This window comes from Dromaius novaehollandiae, chromosome 1, assembly GCF_036370855.1.
Source record: "Dromaius novaehollandiae isolate bDroNov1 chromosome 1, bDroNov1.hap1, whole genome shotgun sequence".
Lineage (NCBI taxonomy): Eukaryota > Metazoa > Chordata > Aves > Casuariiformes > Dromaiidae > Dromaius > Dromaius novaehollandiae.
In genome coordinates this window covers 182,235,224-182,257,981 of record NC_088098.1, presented here as the reverse complement: position 1 = coordinate 182,257,981, position 22,758 = coordinate 182,235,224, and the positions used below count along the sequence as shown (strand labels likewise).

The window sequence follows — 22,758 nt, the reverse complement described above, 5'->3', positions numbered from 1 at the left end:
AGGGATTGCTAGGGTCGGCTTGGCTTGTACTTGCTCAGGAGATAACGTCCCGAAAGGAGGGCCCTCTTGGACAGGTAATGGGTCTATTGGGGGAGCGAGGCGGGGGGGAGCCCCTCTGGCTCAGACAATAGAGGCAGTTGTTCAAAACGTACTTCCCCTAACAAGGTTGCATGTGGGGTATAAAGGTCCGCCAGAACCCCAAAAGGCCCCCAAAAGCTTGTATTTGTTTTACAGCAGTGGCAACAGGGTATTGTTGAATACTATTGAGCACTTTCTCAGGGATAGCTTTCATCTGCTGCCTCCAGACTATCCCTAAGAATTGCACACTGATGTCCGGCCCCTATACCTTCTCAAGGTTTACAGCACTATGCAACACTGTAACCTCTGCTCCTGTATCTACTAAAGCAAGCACAGCTACTTCCCCTCCAGAGCACCACCTAATTCTCAGGGGTACATATGGGCGTTGGTCCCCTGGATGATACGCTGCAACCAACGCTCAGATTTTGGGGGGCCCGCCTCCCCTTCATTGTTTCTTAGCAGGCAGCTTCCAAGGAGCACTGGGTGCAGGTGGGGTGGTAGGCTGTGTCTTATATTGCTGATTAGCAGGTAACCATGCAGTAGAAAGACCATTTATCTCATCATGTAATACCCTTACCTGCAGCAAATCAGTCCACATCTGTCACCTCGTTAGCTTTCCACTCAAATTTAGTAGTCCCTGCCAATCTTCTCACATTGGAATTCCGAACTGCTCTCACTTGTCTAGTATCCAGTTGACCAACAAGTGCAAAATTCCTTATATTGTTTACCAAAGCCCCCACTGTAGCGGTTAACTCACCAGTGGATGGGTATGCACCCACCACAGCAGCGCACAACCATTGATACAGCGAAGGAGCAACTACAGGGTTACCGGAGCTATCTTGCGCAGACGTAAGCTGGGAGAGATAATACTGCACTTGAGTGTCTGTGGACAACAGTCTCATTAAATTCAGCTCCTCTCTTAACAACATTAATGATCCAGTCACATTATCCCAGGCTCTCACCATCCACACTAGTAACAACTCCCCCAGTTGCTACTGAAATGCGGTCAAAAACTCACATAACTCCTTTGGTGTATAATTCCTTGTCTGCTCTACGGTATCCCTATCTATCTGTCGCTCCCCCCGCATCTGAACAAGCGGCCGCACCTGAGTGTTAGCAGTTCTTGCTCAATATCAAACTCAATTTCTGAGTCAGATGAAGTACTCCAAATATTGCCATCCTGCTCCTCTGGGTCCCAAGAGGGTCGAGTTATTTTTGCCCGCACCTGAGAAACAGTAGCGGGCACCTTCCCATAACACCCATGCAGCCTATTAGCCATCCATAAACCTAATCGTTCTACCCTATGGGTTAATTCCTGACTCTTTTCAGCTTGGGTCATAATCAACTTCTGTGCTACCGCCTTCGCATCACGTAAATCTCCACTCTCCTTCTCCAGATCCTTTACTCGTTGCTGCAAAGACAATATCTTGCTATCTAAGGCTCGAATGCCTGTCAGCAGTGCCCACCCTAATCGTCCGGCCATCTTCTGAACTGCTTCCGATGCGACACGGAAGGGCATAACCTGTAAAGCAGATTCAACCGCCTTTGGGGTAACATTTTCCCCCTGTGCCAACTCTGGCCCGTCCTCGGGGACTGCCAGCATGGCAAGCAATGCAGCTGCCAGCCCCCATGGCTCAGTCTGGGGCCATCCTGGCAGCCGCAGGCGAGCAATCCCTTCTTGACTCTCGCCCTCCCCCTTCGCTCTCCTCTGCCACAGCATTGTCGTTTGTGTATCCTGCTGACTACGCCTAGTGTAAGGGTGAGGCGGGGGCACCGCCTGGACTCCCAGCAGGGACGGATACACAAACACAAGGCATACGATGGTCGATATGGAGCATTTATTACCTCTGCGTCTGAACGGGGGTTCCCCAGCATTTTCCCGGTTGAGGCAATAATGGAGCGGGGGATCCCTGGCACCGCTGAGTGTCGGTCCAGGGTGAGGAACACCGTGGGGGAGGGCACTAGATACAGTTTTTATGTACCATACACATGCACAGTAAGCATGTTGAGCTCATTGTTATTCCCGATTCAAAGCCCAGGTGCAGCACCACCCTGGCACAGGCTCAACTACATGACTATGGGTCGACATGCCCTGTGGATGCTCCTTTTCCCATGGAACGGTCTGGCTAGCTTCCATCACCTATCTCCTCGACACTCTTCTGCACTTTCCCATACACCATACCTTTCCAGCAACAGCTGGTTGAGTATTAGAAACACTAATGTTCATTTTAATCAACTTTGTTCATTCTGAATGGAATGCCTGTAGTTTGGAAATAAAGTGGTCTACATCTCTGAGTATCAGAATCTGATTTTCAAAGGTCCATGTTCTTGCAAATCCATTTAAGATCAGTAATGCCTGCCAATGTTCACTACATCATACCAGCAAGAATTAAAAATTTTGTGTTAAGTAGATAAGGTAACACTGCAAAGATCTGATCAAAAAGGCTTGCATGGTAAAGCAGAACTTGAAATGGAGGTGTTTAAATGCAAGAACTACAACACTGAAAACCTCAGCTCTGCTGTTGTCTAACCTCAGGCATACTGACTGTGCAATGACTTCCCTATTAGTTTATAATGTTTATATATTTATTCAATGACCATTGAAGGTAAAATACATAAACAGTTGTTTGAGCAGAGCCTTGAACAAAACACTTCTTCCCTCAGGTGAATGCCTGAACCATTAAGCTAGAGAGATGCTTCTCTTGTGTTCATTTTTGGTATAGTACATTAATCTTCAGTTTTGTGTTGTGCATGATCACGGTTTCAAAAAGAAAGGTTAAAAAGTGCCATTAGCTAACGTAGCTTGTTGGCTAAGTTCGTGATATTGTATATTCCTACATACCAAACTGGGAAATGAACTCATTCCCATTCTTCTTTCTGGATGGATGACTAGATTATAGAAAAGGTGGGGAGTTGTTGTGGCTTGAATCATCTTATGAATCTACTCAGTGTCATTAAACTACTGTCTCTTTAAATTTGTAATGGTTCCTCAGTAACAGTAAAGGTCCAAAAAACTTGCTTTTATTATTCTTAGCTAATAATTCCCTTTCTGTATATAAGAACCTAAAAAAGGCAGCTGTCCTTACTCACATTGACTTGACAGAAATGATGCCAGGACAGTGGAGAGAAAAACACATCATGAAAAGCACTTGTTGCTGACACGAAAACAGGTTGTAATGCAGCAAGTGCTTTGGCAAACCGTGAGGACCACATGGGGTGTGTCAAAATGTACTCAGCAGAAGAATCCTGTCTGCAAGCAGCCTGCATACAGGCAATTATATTACAGGCATTGGCACCAAGGGACAAAATCAACCTCAGAGGAGTGAATCAAATAGAGCTCAAGACACATGTTGTGAAATTGCCCCAAGAAATAGGCAACCGGCCAGTAAAGCATAAGGCAGCATGGTCAGAAATGAGACGCGTCATGGCCTAACATATGGGATGAAGAAAAATCGGAAGAGAAAAGTCTCTCTATGTCTAAAGCCTGACAAAAAGGATAAAGGTATGTCCTATCCACCTATGCCTCTAGGTGTCTGAGTATTTAGGATATGCTTATCACAGAAAAGAAATTATCTACCTCTTAACCGAAGTCATCCTAAAAGCAGAGTCATAAAAATCACTTAATGCTTATAGTAAGAATCCAGCTATTGTAAACATCTCTCAAATTATGTATATCTTTATAGCAAATGCATATAGAAACAGAGTGAATGGTAAGCATCCTCTAATCTTTTGGAAGATTTAACAATTAACAGTATACCACTGTTGTAGAACTACAAAAGACGGCTGATAAAAATATTTTGGCTAGTTCTCCGTAAGTTCTATGGTTTCAAATGAACACTTTAAAAGGAAATGGTTAATCTTTTATATACGTTGTTGATAGAATTTTCCAGAGAGTGTAAAAATACAGGCATTCTTTCAGAGTCAGCCTTGTAATGAAAGGACACTGCCAAGTCACAATTTCTTTTTTTTTTTTTAATTTCTGTATTTCAAATTTTTCTACATTTCAAAGTTTCAATGTTTCAATAGATTCATATTTTGAATCTACACCAAGTATATATTCAAATCTTTGTTTCAAATTTTTTTCAAACTTCTCTACAGAGTAGAGGATGGAATCCTTCGGTCCAGCAGGCATGGTACAACTGTGCCCCGCTGTTTACTAAGGAGAAAGGCTTGGGAGGGAACAGCGGAAATAATAGATCCATGTTTCCTATGTTTTCTACTTAAATGGGCTAGAAAACAAAAATTACACATGGGACCAAAGTTGTAATAAAAAGAAGGAGACTTTCTAGTTTCCCAAATGGTCCGTATGGGCCCATGTGCAGTCCCAAGCTATCAGAAGGAGTTTTAATACTGCACTCCACAGAACCGACTCATGAGCAGCCATGAACAGCATACTAACATTTAACCTGTCCAAGTTTAAGGCTGTTTGCACTGAGCTGTCATTTGGTGGAAAAGCAGCATTAAGAACAACATACCAGAGAAATTGTTTGGCTCTAAAATAAAGTCTTGGGGTGGAGGGGGGAGTATGAGAAGGGGAACGGACAGAAGGGAACCGTTCCTTCTTTATGGGGAAAGTGACAAATCCCTCAAAAATTTGCAGGCAAGCAATGTAAGAGCTGGAAGTGACAAGCTATGCAAAGGCCAGCTTTGCATGCATTTCAGGCAGAGGCAGGCATATTTACATCTAGTGACACTGCATGTGCCCCAGAAACGGAACCATTTACTTGCAACAGCAGCTGTGTTCCTCATGCGAGCCACAACACTCCTTTGTGCAAGGTCAGTGCCTCTTTTTAATTCTTATTATTGTCAAAACAGCAGTCCAGCTCACTGATACGGTGAAAGGGTAATATCAGCTGATTGGCAAGTGTCTCACCAGCAGGAAGTTAGCTGATAAGCTTCTTAAGCAGTGAGCCCTGGTAAGCAGGAAGCGCTGGAGCCAGCTCAGGGAAGTTACCCTTAAAATTGCTTTGCTCAGACCTCAACCTCAGCAGGCTAATTAGAAGTTGTTGAAAGGAAGAGTCTCTGGTGTGCATTTTTCTATAGGAAAGACTCAGGAAACATGTTGCTTGTGTGGCAGTAAACAGACAGGGAGAGAAATGTTTAAAAGCTACCATAAAAAAATCTCAGACGATTCATGAATACAACAATGGAAAAAAACAGGCTAATATAAGTGGTCACTGAAAGGTTTTGAAGCAGCCTGGGACAGCCCCCGGTGGGGAAGCAGCAGGCAAACAAGCGAGCTATGCAAATGACTATTGGCAATTTGAACATTTCCTATTTATGGAACCCGATCAGGCCTAGAGAAAGGGATGCTGCATAATGAGGATTATCATATTTCTCCACATGATATGCTGGGTAGAAAGAACACTAACAGACCTTTCTTTATTGTGATCTAATCATGTAGACAGGCACTCTCATTCTTTTTGGAAAAGACAAAGCATATTAAATTAGGAGCATTAGACTGATCTAATGATAGGATGGCAGTGTGAACAGAGAAGGGCTCAGAGATGTAAATGCATGATCTGCTAAGGTTATTAAAATAACATCCTCCTGAGTGTTCTCTCTCTCTCTACCCTGAAGTAGTGACTAGAGCTACATCCTCACAAGATTAGAAGATCTTTAGACCCATGAAAGCACTCAAATCATTCTAAAGGTAAATTTATATATATACATATACATATATATTTGTGTGTGTGTGTGTGTGTGTTATGAATTCTGATTTTCAAATATAATGCAAAAGGTTGCTCTTTACTTAGGGTTACCCTACTTCCCCCAAGTGGGAAGAGTAGTATGGAGGGGAGGGCGGGCAGGACTAGTTAAGTTATTTCCGCATAGTTTAGTTTGAAAAACAACACACATTGACACAAACAAGCCGGTTCCTGCAGGATCCGTTCTGACATCTGATTACCCTCTTCCCTTTTCCTACTCTACTACTGGCACAAACCCCATCACCCCACTGAGAAGCCTTATTTCTAGATCCAAGAACATGCCTGGGAATACAAATGTTAGCTAGCTGGCACTGTTTTCTGAACTGCCTTCTACCTGTGGCAGAAAGTTTGACTGCTAACACAATCACTGATGAAAAATCATCCCACACCTAGTTAACCACCCAAAGCACACTTCACATGTGCCTCCCTCCACTATACAGGCAGATAGGTGCTAGCACCTGTGAATGGCGACAGTCAGTCTAAATTACTCATTATTCACTCACAGACAATTTTCAGTGTAGTCATATAGGTCCGTTATAGATGCTGCTGGTAGGAGGTCTGCGTATGGCCCCTACCACCAATTTCAGCTAATCCCTAGACTCCTGAAAGACGTGTTTAGCTGTCATTCCCCAGCAGCTGCTATCTTCCCTTTTCAGCAAGCAAGGGGTCTTTGCAAGAGAGAACCCAGCTACCACCAAACCCATAATCTCACAGCTCCATTAACTCTGTGGCACTGATATCCACAATCTTTGACAGAGAAGCTATCAAACACTCCAGGATCCTTCCAGCAACTGTGGGCTAGGAAATGTGAATGTACAATATTTAGTAAGTGCTTCATGAGAGCACGGGAGGATGACTATGCCATGCTAGGGATCACTGGGCATTTGTGCCATATCAGTGGAGTTGGCAGCTTGCAGTTTAAGTATGAGTGCATATACACCTCCCTTTCTGCTCCCCTGCTGATGGCACAGACACTTCCTACAGCCCTTCAAGGTTACTTAATTTCAATGCATAGGCACAGCAGGGTGAACTAAAGACTGAAAGAAGGAATTATCTCTGAATTTCCTGTCTCATGTTGATAGATATTTAAAAGGTGAATATGTCTGTACATATATATGCATAGTTATGCATAGATATATATGTAACAAAAATATGGTTTTTAAATGGAATTTCTTGAGACACTCCTATACTGTAATTTGTGGAGTATATGTCACAGACACAACAGAATGCTAAAGCTCAGAGGCATTATGGACTGTCATGTCAAATCATAGTTAGAGAGTTTTAATATGTGGATTACAGATATATTAAACTATACTCTCCCCTGCCTATTATGTCAATGGGACTTTGCATATTTGAATAATACTATTGTGTATAATCCTAGAACTACACCATGCATGCACAATAGGTCTGTGTAAACTAGAAACTAGTAAGAAAAATCTAGATCCTGCACCAAACTTTTTTTTTTTTTTTTTTTTTTTTTGGTGCATAACTGCAAGGACAAGTACTGTTATTTTCTAAACTCTCTATATACAAAGTTAGCACATACAAACACACATTTATGATAAAAACCTGTGTGTGTTTAAATAAATATATATAATATACTGTTTTCTTACTCCATTCTATTTTAATTTTCAGCTCGCTTCCTCAGTGCATTGGAACTGAAGAGTTGAAAACAACTATACTATATTAACTACCTCTTCTTTTTCTCCCTGCCTTCTAAATGGGTCTTTGCTGTTCCCAATTACTGAACTCTCCTTTCAGCTTCTCAAGGGAGATACAGTCTATCCACATCTCTACCTACACTCCCTCCCTCATTTACTGAATTTCATCACCTCCCTTCTACTATGTGTTCCTGCTCCTCACAGATTCACAAAGACCACACACTTGTGTCTAACTTAGCTGCCCTGTGCTCACTGATTCTTTTCTCCCATTGGTCTGGGAACTGTGGGCACACAGTGGGGGAATCCAAAAAGAAGACAAAGCAAAAACAAAAAGACATTTTCAGTATTAGAAGTTTGTGATGGGCAACAGGAGAAGATCTGTAGTGTGAAACAGATGTTGCTGAGGACGTGATGGCCTAACTATATGCATTTTGTTGGGGATTTACTTCAGACTAACTACAGTCTTATTCCTTTTACTGACTGCCACATGGCAGGTTCAGCATATTAGATGCACTCCTGGAGTGCATTTTTGATTAAGTTCATCTAAAAGTAATGCAGTTTATGCAATCTGAAATCACTCCATGTTGCAAAACGAAGTGGGTACAATTGGAAAATTTGCTACAACGCTCTCCCTGATCTGAGTTAACAGGCTAATGTAAATGCATGCCTACCAAAAAGCATCATTTATGCCCAGAATCATCTTAAGTAATTTTGTGTGCCAACTGAAGTATGCAAAAATTATGAGTGTAATTGTCAGAAATTCCTCTCTCTTTATAGCTGAGAGAAATAGAGCTACTAGAGGATAAATCAATAGAGGTGCCAGTAGAACATGCTACAACTTGATATTGTTTGAGGCAAGGAACTTCAAAAGATTCAAAGGATTAGAGGTTTATAAGAAAACCATGACTAGCTAAAGCTTATGTATAAAGTAAAGCAAGACAATTTTCAGTCTTGAAACAATGCCTAACTTTTAGGAAAAGCATGGGACTTTTGTCCCATACTATAGGATTCCTGCAATTTTGTATCAACAATAGATACCAACTGTTGGAGCTGTTTCTGAATTGATGGAGGTGGAGCTGGACAACATAGTTCTGGTCTTAAAATGTAATTCTGATTTGCATGTATCTATCTATTCCACCTCTTCACAAGCAAAAACTCATTCTCAGCCTGAGTCTAAACCACTGGTCTGCACCAAAACCTGCCTTCAGAAAATGTTTTTCATCTCTCCCTGTTGTTTCTTTCTGCCTCTTTGCTCTTGTGTTTTGTCTTCACACATCCCTTAGCCTTTTATTTTCTTATATCTTCCACAGTCCCCTATTTCTTTGTGTAGTCTCATATTTCTATCAGCACCTTTGAGGTCTCTATTTTTCTTTCATTTAGCTCCTCTAGCTTTTTTCCCCCTACTTCTGTGTTTCCTGTTTGCCCTTTTCTTCTCTCCAGAGCTAATGCCAGCCTATGCTGACTCTGTGCTTTCTACTATAACATTCTGTAAAGAAGGAGAGACAGTAGAGATTGCTTGCTTATTTTGGAAGTCATGAGGCAGTGTCCATCTTTCATTAGTTTTGGTGTTTACTTTCCTTTCCTTTTCTTTCCTTGCCTTTTTGAAAGGAGAGGACTTTGTCTAATTTTTAATAAAACACCACTTCTCTATATGAAAAGCCATAGGCACACTGCCCTTGATAGCAATGCTCAAGTTCAGCCATCAGTCTGCAACAGCAATTGGTTTGGACAGGTTGCCTCCATGCACTCCTTGGGAGGATCACAAATTTGAGTTAGTTTCCTAGCACAATAACCATCGCCTCGCATGAGCAAGGCCTACCATCACTTCCTGGAGAATCAGTTGGCTCATTTCTGGAGGAAAGTGCGAAACAAAATATATGTAAAGTCAATGACAACAGAGTTTAGGCCAAGGTCTTCGTTACAATATGAACACAGCAGAAGAGTATTCAGAGAAGAGGCATCAGCCAGTAAAAACGATCCACAAAATAACGGAGAGTAGACAGATATCATCACCTCATGTAAAACCTCTTAAGGGGCTGAGGAGCTGACAGTGGGAAAACAAAATTATTTTTGGTGGTATATCCCAACTACATTCCCACCACAAACTACTTGCCACCATGGATGACCATGTGCAAGTAATTAACAAATCCTAAAGGCTTTTGTGGTTAAGAACTGTTTAAAATGCTGTGACTATTTTATATGAGCATTAAGCTACACCAGTGCATGTTTAATTGGTCTATTAATAGGTACCTCAGGTGACTGAATATGTTTTGGCCTATAGCATTATGCCTCACAACATGCATTAATGGTTCAATAAAATATAACCTCTTGTGCCCTGGTGCTCTGTTTAATTAATTTAAAAGTTCTTTCTAATTATTAACCTGAATTCTTTATTATTTTCCCTTTTTAATGGATGATTTAACACAGCTTTCATGTGTGATCCTACCACCTCTGATTTATGTAGAAATACACACTGAATAAAGGCTGAAAGGTTAAGCCTTGGTGCCTAACTGCCTGTTTTATTTTCCAATATTGGATAAGTTCTTCAGCTCACTTGTGTTAGGTACTTTTATCAGTATTTTCTCTGCATTCTCTAACTGGATGAATAAATTCAACATGGCTGTGTCCTTTTTTTTTTCTTTTTAATATCTCTGAAAATTAGTATTACGATAAATAAGTTTTTAAGATAATTATTCAAGAGCTTTCTTTCTCCCTCCTGTGGAGAAGACGACTGTGATAGTTTAATTATAAAGCTCCCTGTTCATAACTTCCCTCTCTATGTAATTTGCAGCCACTGAACAGTTTGTGGACTAAAGCTGTTTTTCGTTTGTTTGTTTGTTGTTGCTTTGTTTTTTAAATTTGTCTTTGGTTCTGGCTATTTTCATAAATAGTGTAATTTATTCCACCAAGTCTCCATAACCCTTAAAATTACAGTATGGCAATGAAACGTTCAGGCTTCAGGAGAAAATTGCTCCTGGGGAAAAAGTCAAACCTTCTGCCTTGTTATATGATACCAGAGTTTAATGAGTATGTAAAGTATCAAATTAAAAAATGTTAGCAGTTTATTATAGCTGAGCAATCACTGAATGAGAAACAGGTTTCCCTTTCATTGAGCATTAAGGACATGAGCTGCAGCTGATAAGCACACTGCTGCCTCAGATCCAACATTTGATTTAGGGCTGTAGTACTTGCCAGCCGAAAATCAACCTATGTTTTGTTTGTTTGTTTAATCAATAATTTTCTAAGCTGCTTATAGGCAGGAAGTGTTGCAATGAATTAAGAAATTTACTAGGTTTAAGTTAGACTTTTACCTTCACCATAGTTCGTTTTTCTCCATGTCCACTGCTATACAAATGACTCTTAAAAGACAGCTAGACCCTACACAACTATTCCTTGCTGTTGTGCTCAACCCATCACAGTTCTGGGCACTTTTGGTACCCATTTGTCTTCTGTGACACCTGTCCCTAAGTGTCTGTAATGTATTCTCAGTGGAGAAATTAGAGCTGCAGAGAATGGAGGCGATGCCCTTTAATTCCTGTGTGCTACCAAGGACCATCCTGTAGAGCTCGTGAACTTCTTCCCATGTGCCAGGACTTCCAGCCATTCTCCCACTAAAATCACAGTACATGTTCTGCAGATGCTTCATCCCCAGCATGAAGACACTCCCTCCATGAACAGCTCTGCCAAAGGGCCATGCTTGTCCCAGGACCACTGCTAGCACGAGCCACCGCACCCATCAGTAATCACAGCAGTTTTCATGCAGCCTGAGGGCTTCCACACGGGACCAGTTGGGGTGACTGGGATGACTGCTGTATGCCCAAACATATATTTTGCTTTATAGGAAGCTGGGATGTGGCCGGTGATCACAGCAATCACTCAAAACCACACCTAGGACCCCCAGTCCGTATGCTGCCTCTGTTGTCAGGTCCTACACTGCTGTTTTGGGGCAGCTGTGGCCCTCAGCCACCATGAACAGTCCCTGTTCACACTCTGCAAATTGGCCACCACTTCTCGCAGGCTCAAGCTGCCTTCTCAAGGCCACAAGGGGCCCGGCCGGGGGGCCCCCAGGAGCCCTCGCACAGCACCTCGGGGGCAACCTGTTCTCCTCCACCTCGCCTGCTTTGCCTGAAGACTGTCTCTATGTGCCAAAGGCAGCGCTTCACACACAAGCAATCCCCAGGTTAGCAAAGAATAACTAAGTATAAATAGTCCTATACTGAAATCAAACAAGCAAGCAAGCAGGCATTTCCCCTCCACACAGGTACTTGAAAGGGTTTCCTGAAAGCTCAGTTGGAATTTAGAGTAACCAAGACAGAGAATCTCTACCACTATTTTTTTGTTCAATTAATTAATTCTTAATGCTAGGAATTGATGTTTGTAATACAGTTCCTGGGTTTTGGGGGGGTTGGGTGTTTTTTTTTTTTTTTCCTTGTGTCTAATGGAAATCTGCCACGGAATGGACTGGAAAAGGGCTAATATGAGATACATCAGCTGGAAAGGTAAATTTCTGAGAGAGACATTAGCAAGCAGGAAATAGGGATTCTGAATAAAATGATCATCTCTGTCTTAATTACATTTACTGAAACAATAGTAATATTTTCCCCATTTCTTAGGTTTCATTCCTGACTGCTGCAATCACAAAGATCCTGCAATACAATTTGTTTGACCACACTTTATTGCATTTCCCTGTAAGTAATCCCTCTTCTGTTGCATTGTCCTTCCTAATGCACTGTAATAGAGAAGCAAAAATGCTAAACAGTGTAGTAGAACGTGGTGGTTCTCTGACTTCTTTCCTGTGATTTCTGATCAGTTCAATCTTGCCATTATCCAAAAAATTTGTTCATTTTTGCTTTTGTTCAAAAAATGCTGCTTTTCCATTTTAATCTTCCATTCTCCTGATTGAAATACTTTTTATTGAGCATCTGTGTAGATATTTTTCTTCTGCCCAATGCAACTGTAGATGTTATCATTTATCATTTACAATGCAGCAGTATCCAGAAGACCCAGTCAGAACATGCATCACGGTGCCTGGTGCTGTAGAAACTCATGAGAAAATAGTATTTGCACCAAAAAACTACTTTTCTATGTGGTCCTGATGAAACAATAAGTTTTGCCAGTGCAAAAAAAATAGCATTTGGAAATTAAGATGTCCTCATTGCTCATCACTCTCCAGTTTTGCAGAGGGATGTAGACAAAGTTCAAGCCTGAAATAAAGGAGTACAAATTTCCCTCAATTTTGTTTGCAATGAACAATAGAAATTTACTCTTGTAAGGTGTTTTTTTTTTTTAATCAGAACTGAATCTGTTTTAGCAGAACACTAACATTCATCCTCTCCCACCCCCACGTCAAAATCCCCAAACTCCCTTTTCACAGTCTGTTTGAACCTCAGATTTCATTATGCTGTTTGTGGCATGCTGCACTCCACCTTACCTGCACAGCTTGGGAAGAATACCTTTGCCTTTTCTGAGTTTACACTGCATCCTCAGCAAGTACAGATATGGGACTCTTTTAGTACTTTTATAAAAATGCACAACTACCAGACTGCAGGCAAGAAGCACTGCTCTGGGTTCTCTGTTCCTTCTTTCCCGTCTGTCAGCCACAGCCCAGCCCACTTGTGTTTCTCAGAAACTGCAGATAGCATTTTGTTATGCTTGAGTCCCCTTCAGCACAGCATTTTTCTTTCTTTAGTGCTAGTCAGTATCTTTCTCATAATCAATGAACGTCATTCACATTGGTGAGTTATTTTCATTCATCTTTACCAAGAATTCATTAATCATTGGAGGAGCTCTGCATAGCACACCCTGATTAATAGCCTCTCTGCTTTCTGGTTGAGTAGAAATTTTCTGTTATAGTTTGTAAATTTCTCAGTCATTTAAGCACAGAATCTTAGAAATCATAGGGCTGAAGACATTATCTAGTCCTACCTGCACAGAGGCAGGATCAAAATCACTCAGACCATCTCTAAAAGAATATTTGACTAGCCTGTTATAATAATAATAAAAAGAAACAAAAAAAGAGTGTAGAGAAAAACACAATCTGTACAGGAATCTTATTGTAGTGCTTCACAAACCCTTGGCTTGCAAAAATTTCCCCAGCGTCTAAACTGTATCATCTTTGCTGGAAATTCAACTAGTTTCTTTTTGTCTTAAGCCTAGTGGTCACAGAGAACAATTAATCACTGCCCTCATTATAACTGCCTTTTACATAATAGAAAAGACTCTTGCTACCTCCTGTCTCTTATTCTTCCATCTGCTAGACTGAACAAACACAATTATTTCAACCTTTTTTTCTTCATAGGTCACTTTTTCTAAACCTCTTATCAGTCTTACTCTCTTCAAATTATCACAGTTTTTCCTAAACCATGATGTTGGACTGTATTCCGGCCAGGGATCTATCAACGCCAGGAAGAGCTAGAAAATTTGCCTCACATGTCTTACATCCAGTAGTCATGTTAATTCATTCAAGAATGATATTTTCCTGTTTTGCAACAGGATTCACACTCATGGCTCATATTTATTTTGAGAACCATGATAAGTAAGTCTTGCATCTTTTTCAGTACAACCATTAGCCAGTCAGGCCCTATTTTAAGCGTGTGCATTTCTTTCTTCTTTCTAAATTCAGTGCTGTGCACTTGTCTAAAATCAATCACATGAAATTCAAAGAGAGCCATTTCTCTAATCCTGATCTTGCCCTTTAAAATGCATGTGCCATCCTTCCCAGGGTGGATTCAGCTGTAAAGTTTGTATATTGTATGGAATATGTAGAAGCTCTTATACAAGAATAACACATTGACTTTGAAAGAATCCAATTTGAGTAGGTTTGTATGATTTATTGAGTCTTCTTCAATGATCTTTTAAAGAAAACTGCTGCTACCAGAGCAACTGTGTATTCACGTAAATTGCCTTCTCAGTTGCCAGTGCTACAGTCTCCTGCTCCCTACAAAGCCACTCACTCTGTTTTCTTTCTCCAGCAGATTCTTTCCTCCATTCAGGAGAGCCTATCCTGTGAGCAGACATCTTTATCTTGCTGTTCGTTTCCTGTTCCCAGTGACATAAAAAGGGATAGGCAGTCCTGTCTGAGGGATACATCTGTTGTTGCCCCTTCACCTGGTTGCTTTCTCTAATCTTAACACCAGCATCTGCTTCCCCCTAGACTCTCCTGGATTGCAGTGGTGCTGTATTTACTATGACCCCTGCAATCAGCTCCCTAAGGGCTTTGCACAGTTCAGTGCATTAAACCACCTCTCACATTTCAGTAGATGTCTTGGTTACCTTACCAACGTCTTGGCTGCTACTTCCTATGAGGAAACAACCTTTGCACACATTATCACTTTGCATCTGGCATTCAGACCTTCAGTCTGTCAAAGCTTGGAATTTATTCAGTTCAATGCTAATTTCTATCATACCAAGCATTTCTAATTGAATTTGGGATGCTTTCTGCAGATTAGTTTTCCTCTCTCCCACTTCCATCTTTGTATTTGGCATAGGCAGATCCAGCAGAAGGACTGATGGCATATAAAGACAGATTACATACTTCCACAGCCCTATTGCAGCTCTTTGCACTGTCCAGGCTAGAAAAAGTTAAGTACCAGAATAGCCTGAATAAGTCATTAACATATACGTGCCAAAAAATAAGGAACCAGGGAATGGCTCCAGTTTACTACTTGACTTCCAGAAGAGGAAAAAGAACGACTTCTGAAAAGAGATTGCATTGAATGAGTAAGCAAATTAAAAACTGGAAAGATGATAAGAGAAAGATTCAGTAAGTCTAACAATGCTTTGAAATCCTCTTAGTGCTGCTGTCACTGCCTCAAGCAGCCTGCTGCTCCACTACTTTGTTAAATCAGCCCCTCTAAATGCAGTACTTGTCAGTGACACTGCTTCCAATTTGGTGCCAGTTCAATACTTCATGGAACAGGTAAGGATAGCAGAAAAGGCAATTGCAGCAGGAAGTTTTCTTTTTAAGCCTGTGCTCATACCAGATGAGGAAGTGCAAGGTTACCCATGATAAATCAATATATTGGTTAGTTGTCAATAAAGTGAAGCTAATGGTACAGTTTTTTCAAGTTTTTGCCTATATTGAGTTTACGTGAAGAGCTTATTTGAGTAGATTCTGGCTCTTAATATTGAAAGTCCCTGAAGAGTAATCAACACACATTTAACAAAGCATTTCTATATATGCTTAATTATCAGCACATGTCTAAATCCCATTAAAGTCAATGTGACCTAAGTACATGCTTAAAATTTTGCTACATAGAAAAGGACTTTTCTACATACTTAAGTACCAAATTGGGATCTAAGAGAAATTATTAACAAGAAATTCAATTCTTAAAAGCATTCTGTGCTTTTAAAAGCATATACACAATGTAATCAAGTGCAATAAGTTCCTATGAAATATCTGCATTAGAAACTTTGTGATTTTGTTCTAGCATAGTGATTATATACAATACTGAAATCTGTATGTTTTGCAAAGACCTGCTATATTTATCTGGAAAAGGTGCTTACGTCTGCTTATGGAACTATTCAACAAAAACTTTTAAATATTCTTGGATTCTTTAGAAAACCACATTTTCTATGTGGGACTGTGCAAATGGGTGAGTTGAAAAAGACAAGGCAGCCGAAGAGCTGATGCAATGTCAGAAAGCAAGCTGGTCAAGTGGATGTGACAGAGGTACACAAATAGTAAAGAGTTTTGACTAGTATAGATTAAAAGCCAATGACATTAACAATAGCTCCTGTCACACACAGATGATCCCAAAGTGCTTTATATATTATGCATACCAAGAACAATCCACCCACTACTGGAATACAATTATCTCTGTGGGAGAAGTGTGGCATACCATGATAGCAACCACATACTCTGCCAAGGTAATTTGATGCAATTGCAAGCCTGAACACTTATATCCAGCAACCATAAGTATATTAAAATTCTCTACAGAAACACACACACACACCCCTATACATATATATATATATATACACACACACACATATATTAGTCTAGCAGCAGAGGAGGGAGGGGAGTGCTTTAAAATATAATTTTCCCTTTTAAATTTCCTATTTGTATTATTATTATTTTTCAGAATCACAGAATCACAGAATGGCTGATATTGGCAAGGATCTTCGGAGATCACCTAGGCCAACTCAAGCAGGGGGAATAGATAAAAAGATAAAAAGAAACTCCCTCCAGGTTTTGTATAATCCAAGGTAAGCAAGACTTACAAAATCTTCACTGCTCGCTTCCTCTGCTCACCTCTGTGTTACTGTGCCTTTGCTTGGTTGTCAAAAGGACAGCAGCAGTTGCCAAAGTTGCCAGCTGACATATGTTGTCTTCACTTTTTTTCCTCCTTCCCCCTTCTGACGTAAGAAAATGGTCAGTAGCTGCTAAATGGCCATCCCTGGATGTCTGCAATAATCAATTTGTTTGCTGTATAAAAAGTGTTAATTTAAATTCTGCATATTTACCAATGCTCCACTAGTCACAAGACACATCTTTAATAATCTGAGTTAAAAAAAAAATTATCTTCCTGTCTATGACAATAACCTTTAGCCCTAAAGGACTCTTGTGTTGTCAGGCTACATGGACACATGAGATAGCAGGAGGAGATGAAGAAAAATTTTGAGTTGTATGTCACAGAAGCTGTATGTCATTCACACCTACCTTTCCTCTTTTGACTGTCTGTACAGTTTGCAGGAGAAAAAAAGGTATTGGATGAGAAGACAAGATTCTCTTTAAGGTGAGTACATCAGACCATCAATCGTCAATAGAACTAGGGAATCTGATTCATCACTCTGTTATTCAATGTTATAATAGTCTAACTCCATTGAGTTTCAACCCCATTGTGCTGTTCTGTTGGAAGGGACCCATTTATGTGCAAACACATGACAGATCCAATTTAAAAAGACTTTCTCTCTAATTCTCTCTCTCTGTGGTCCATCATTTATACAGACAGTTAAGTGCTGCATGTACATATATTGTACATACCCACAAAAAGCTATGTTAAAAGAACTTGTTAGGTTGAGTGCTCAATAGCTCGGAAATGTCAGGTTTGAGGTTTCTTCTGCAATGTTAATTTGATCCCTTATACATATGCATTATGTTATAAACTTTAATTATATCACTACATAAGTTCCTTTTGACAGGGCTCAGCCTCACTTAGGGCCATGAATATATGATGCTGACTTAGTGATCAATATGATGATCAATATTTTCTTTTATCTTCATTACTCTGACCCAAGTCTTTACTTACTCCATACAATTCAAAGTTCCTCTGAAGAGGAACTATGATTAATTCCTCACGGGCTGCTCTAAGAAGTTCATCACTAGGATATGCCAGTACTTCATAAATATGGATGTACTTATTTTCACAACTACACTGCTGGGGAACATGGTGATATTACCCTATTTCATGAGCAGGAAATTAAGGCACAGAAGTCAAAATCAACTGAAGACAGATTTCAGAGTGCAAAGCATTAAACTGATCTTCAACCCCACTGATACGCTACAAGAATCCAGCCCTTTTGCCTGTCATGTCCGAGGCAACATTACGCCCCTTTGAAGCAAGCCAGGACCGGCTGTCAAAATGCAGTGCAAGTACCTTGCCCAAGATTACGTGGGCACTGTGGTAAGGGCAGGAATAGAATTCAGCTACAGCAACAACACATAACCAACTTTGCCTCAATCGCACTACATTTCTGCTTGCAGCTTTTAGTCACAGCATATTTTTCTTTTTAAGGATTTTGAACATTTTGGTCTGCTTCAGTGTACTTTTGAAATTCCAAACATCCTGAAAGATAGGCAAACCATTTCTCATTCACTTTATGAATAAGCAACATACCTGAGAAGTAGTGCCAGATGTCAAAATACCCAGAATAAATGGAAAGATGAGCAAATAAACCCAAAAGAAAGTGTTAGTTTAGTTTTTGGGTTCCTTTTTTTTTTTTTTTTTTTTAATCTGAGAAACAATTAAGTCTGCAAAAATGATCCAAAATAACAGTCACAACATGATTACAAGGCTAGATATGTACAGATATATTTCGTGTATATTCTGTGAAATCCTTCAGCTCTAACTTCCAAGTTTGTAGATTAATTTCTGTAAGTTTCCAGAAGCACATTAGCAGCTCAGTCTTTGCCATGCCAAAGGGCGTCTTTCTCTTATGCCTTTAATGTGAATTAGATCTCAAATCATAAGCAAACAATATACACATTTCTGTACATTCAGGACAGACTGCTTTTTATATATTGGTATATTCTTCCCGGTTTGCTATACTGAGATACAGGCTTTTCTATGTATATATCAACGTATAATTGGTATATAGCACCAGAAATCTTCCCAGATTCACTGAGACTTTTGATGAATAATAAGAATCTCAGTATGGTCATGTGAAAGCTCTGGCCCATTCCTTCTACAGTTGCAAGGGGAGGCCTTTGGAGAAAGGCCAGGCTGTTACTGAGTTACACAAGGAACATCTATAAATAAGATCAGGTACATGTATGTACATGCATGCATGCATATGTAAATGTGATTACAGAAGATGCATAGTTACAGCAATTAAATATACATGAATTATTGGTTTACAACAAACTTAAAACTTTCTCAAGAGCACTGCTATTTTAGGTAAAATACTCTGAATTTCTCTTAAGAACCAGCTGAAGGTCAGCTATTAATAGTTATAAAGTAGATTGTTTTACCTAATTGAGTCTGTCTGTGATATTAAAAGAGTCTGTTATTTATTTGACACCTAGTTTTCTTCTCCTCAGTTATCTAAGCTCAGAAAACCCAATAACAGTAGTGAGACAAGTCCCTTTAGTGTTAGCTTCAGGTTGGTGAGAAAACTGACATTGAATCAAAAACAAAGTGATGTTCAAAAAAAACCCAAAGTGTTATTTAGGCAACTTACTGTGTAGGGCACTCCCTGTGGTGTGTGGCTCATTTCTGTGTATGCTGTGGTGGCTTTTATGGTTTTCCCCAACAGCTAAATCAAAAAAAGGAAACTACAAAACACAGAAGAAAAGAGCACTGCTCTGTCAGAGTCACTGGTGCCAGCACACTGTATAATGCAGAGGTGTGTGCTGCTGCTGGCAACAGCATCCAGCTGCATCCAGGCCCATCATTAACCCTCCCTACATCAATTTGCCTGAAAGAAGTATCACCACTGTTAAATCTATTTCCCAGAACAGCAGCTCATAAAATAATAGTTTGGCACTCTTCATGTTTATTTTTTGCAGTTTCTCCTCTGTTCCACCTTCTAGCTCGATCGCACCAACTTCAGCATGTTACGGCAACAGAAGATCCTGACTGACTTTCCAGTACTTTTGCCCCACCAAAGGATGATTTTAATCTATATATTTGAATAGTGTCCCAGAACAAAGAAACAATCAGCTAGATTTCACATTATAGTGTGAAACTCATCATTCTGCAGATAAGGGAAAATTTATTTTTGAAGACCATTGTGGTCTTACAATTAGCTGCACTACATGCACTACACTTATCTACACACACAGATGTTTTCTGACATCTTAGATTTTGCATCTGGCTTGTGGAAGGTCACTCAGTGATGTTAGTAGCATCTGTGTTTTGTAGATACCCAGACTACCCCTGACAGCACTATACACCTTCTTAAAATGTGTGCATCAGAAACTGCCCTCCAGATGCGGATTGCCAAAAGCATTCATCTAAGGCCCTGTCCTACCCTCATAGTTTGTGGCAAAAAGAAAATCTAATGGTCTTCTAAGCAATCTTCAGCTACATGGTGACCCTGCTCAAAAAAAACCGAGGAAGAGACCGCATGAGGTTAATAGTTAAACTCCAGGCCTGCTCCCACACACTCCTAAAAGAATGGAGTGATAAGCCTATGCTGCAATCTAATAGTTTGAGAGAAGCCTAGAAAGTAATGACAAAAATAGGCATGTGGTAAGCAAAGAAAATTCTGCATTAATTTTTGTAGATCTGGATAAATAAGGCTTAAAATTTTTGTCCATGCCCAGTCTTTCCAGTTTGCGTTCCTATTTTTTCCACTGATTTCATGTCCACATTGAGCAACTTGGTTAGCCCAAGAAACTCAGAGTATATATACTCAGAGTATATCCATCTACATGGATTTTAATGGAAATGAGGCACATGCATGACTTGAGAATCCAGGCTTTCATCTCCTTATATTCTGACAAGGAATTATAGCACAGAAGTACCTGAACCACGTGTCAGCCCGTGTCAGCCGGAGGTGGTATATCCCCAGAGAAATGGATAGAGCCAGGAAGAGGTACCAGTTTGCGGCTGAGAGTGGTACAACTGTGGTGCTGTTAATAAAAGTTGTCTGCAGTTAATAAAAATTGTCTCAAAAACTGTGCTGTGCTGATCCAGCTGGACCACTTTCAGGGCAGAAAGTTATTTCAGGATCTCTGTACTTGTCTTACAAGAGTGCTCAAAAGCAGCACAATTTAAATCTAGGCAGTTTATTAGGAGGAACAGATTCCATGACAAGATCCTGGAGGATTTGCCTTACTAAAAATAATGTTAACTGCTACATTTCTAGTGTAGTTTTCCTCTCCTCATAGATGGGAAGCAGGGATAATACTAAAAAACATCTTGAAGTTCAGGTGTATTTTGATGTTCATGCCAGTATCTGCTTGTAAAACTGTGTTATAGCTGGGAACACTTTGACAATGCTATAAAAGCTGATTTTCTGGCACTGCATGAGCTTGTTCCTGGAAGAACAGTCTTCCATGGTACAGCACTTAATATGCCTCAGAATAAAGATTTTCAAAACACTAGTTCCATGGGCACAGTTTAATCATTCATGCATTCAGCTACTTTAAACTACCAATTTATTTCCAGAACAGAACATATATATAGAACAACAATATATATTTCTTTGTTAAAAGAGATGAATGAGTAAAAGAACTGGCAAGTGTTTGTTTTTGGGGGATATTTTTGCCACCCATAGGAAACTATAGTTGCAATAACAGCTATGAGATAACTCAGGAATGTATAGATAATCTCACTATCTTGCCTCTTTCTGCTGCAAAATAAAAGGCACTTCTCTACTATAAACCCCTGTAACACAGTGCACATATTAAACATAAATAAACCAGCAAAAATCACTTCACTACACATATAATTCTTTCCTCTCAGAGAAGATGAGGGGAAGGATAGACCAACATATGAATTCATAATCTCATTGCTTATTGGAAAGGAGTTAGACTCAAGATGAATGTGACATAAAAGCCTGAATGTGTTACGGCAGTAACTCTAGCTTTATCCTAGCAGGAGAAGAATGTTTAATTGCATTCAGACATCAATGAAGGGACAGATCCAGAAAGTCAATATTTGAATTGATGTTTTAAATTAACCTGAAGTTTGGGGCTTACAGCTCAGTCCCTGTCTAGTAAGTGCACAGTTAAAGTTTTTAGATGTCTTTCCATGACTAGACATTCTGTCTACTCTTTCCATGACTGAGGAGCTCTTTCTACCAATAGCTAGAATAGCTAAAATAAACATTTACTGTGTCCGACTCATCTATATCATCACTGTCCAACATACATGCTCCTAGTTTTCTTCAGGGGTGTCTGTATGATAGTTCACTTCAGCTTTGAAGGGAAGAGCCGATGTGATTTCTGGTTTTAATAAGAATGGCCATAAAACATTCTACTATAAAATAGTAAAGCTAATTTTGCATCTTTAAAATTTGTTTGCCTGTGGATGGGTATATAATGGAATAAATAGTTATAAATAAAGCTGCTTCTCTGTTTTGACCCAAGCAGCTAGCCCAGTATTCAACAGTTTACATGTTCTTCCGTTTAGAAAGGATACTTTGACAATGGAGATGAATATCAATCCTGTGACCTTGTTTAATTCTGAAGAATAAGTTTAAGATTTTTTTTTTTTAAGCACAGCAGGGAAGAAAAAAGAGGAAAATTTTAATCTGTTCTTAGAGCCATATTTCTATCAATCAGTACTTGGCCCAAATGCTGTCGCTTGAGGGTTTGGTGCTTTTTTAAGTTATGTATGGTATTACATTCATGGCATTTCTTGGTTTCCTACCTTTCCTGACTTTAAGTCTATTTCTGTCTTCTCTTCCTATCTCAAATCAATGGGCACCCCTCCCTAAAACAAGTGTGCAGCAAAGCGCTCCAGTAATGTAGTTTAAAATCTTGGGCGATCACACACATGCTGTTGTTTTGGGCAATGCCATACACAGGTATTTTGTTTTGAAGCTCCTAGTGTTTCTTAACATAATGAAGAATGGGTGTTAATGTGTCTAGTTTCAATAAATTTTTCACAGGAGCGGATCACTGCCTGCAAGACAAAATC

The 22,758-nt window shown here is 39.9% G+C and overlaps 1 long non-coding RNA gene across 1 annotated transcript; it reads left to right on the top strand.

Moving 5' to 3' along the window:
- Nucleotides 1-4,705: 4,705 nt before the first annotated feature.
- LOC135330258 (uncharacterized) lies at nucleotides 4,706-21,366 on the top strand. Its single transcript, XR_010392156.1, has 5 exons — nucleotides 4,706-4,854; nucleotides 12,061-12,135; nucleotides 16,531-16,654; nucleotides 17,135-17,184; nucleotides 19,677-21,366. It is a non-coding gene; the product is annotated as an uncharacterized LOC135330258 (long non-coding RNA).
- The last annotated feature ends 1,392 nt before the right edge of the window (nucleotides 21,367-22,758 follow it).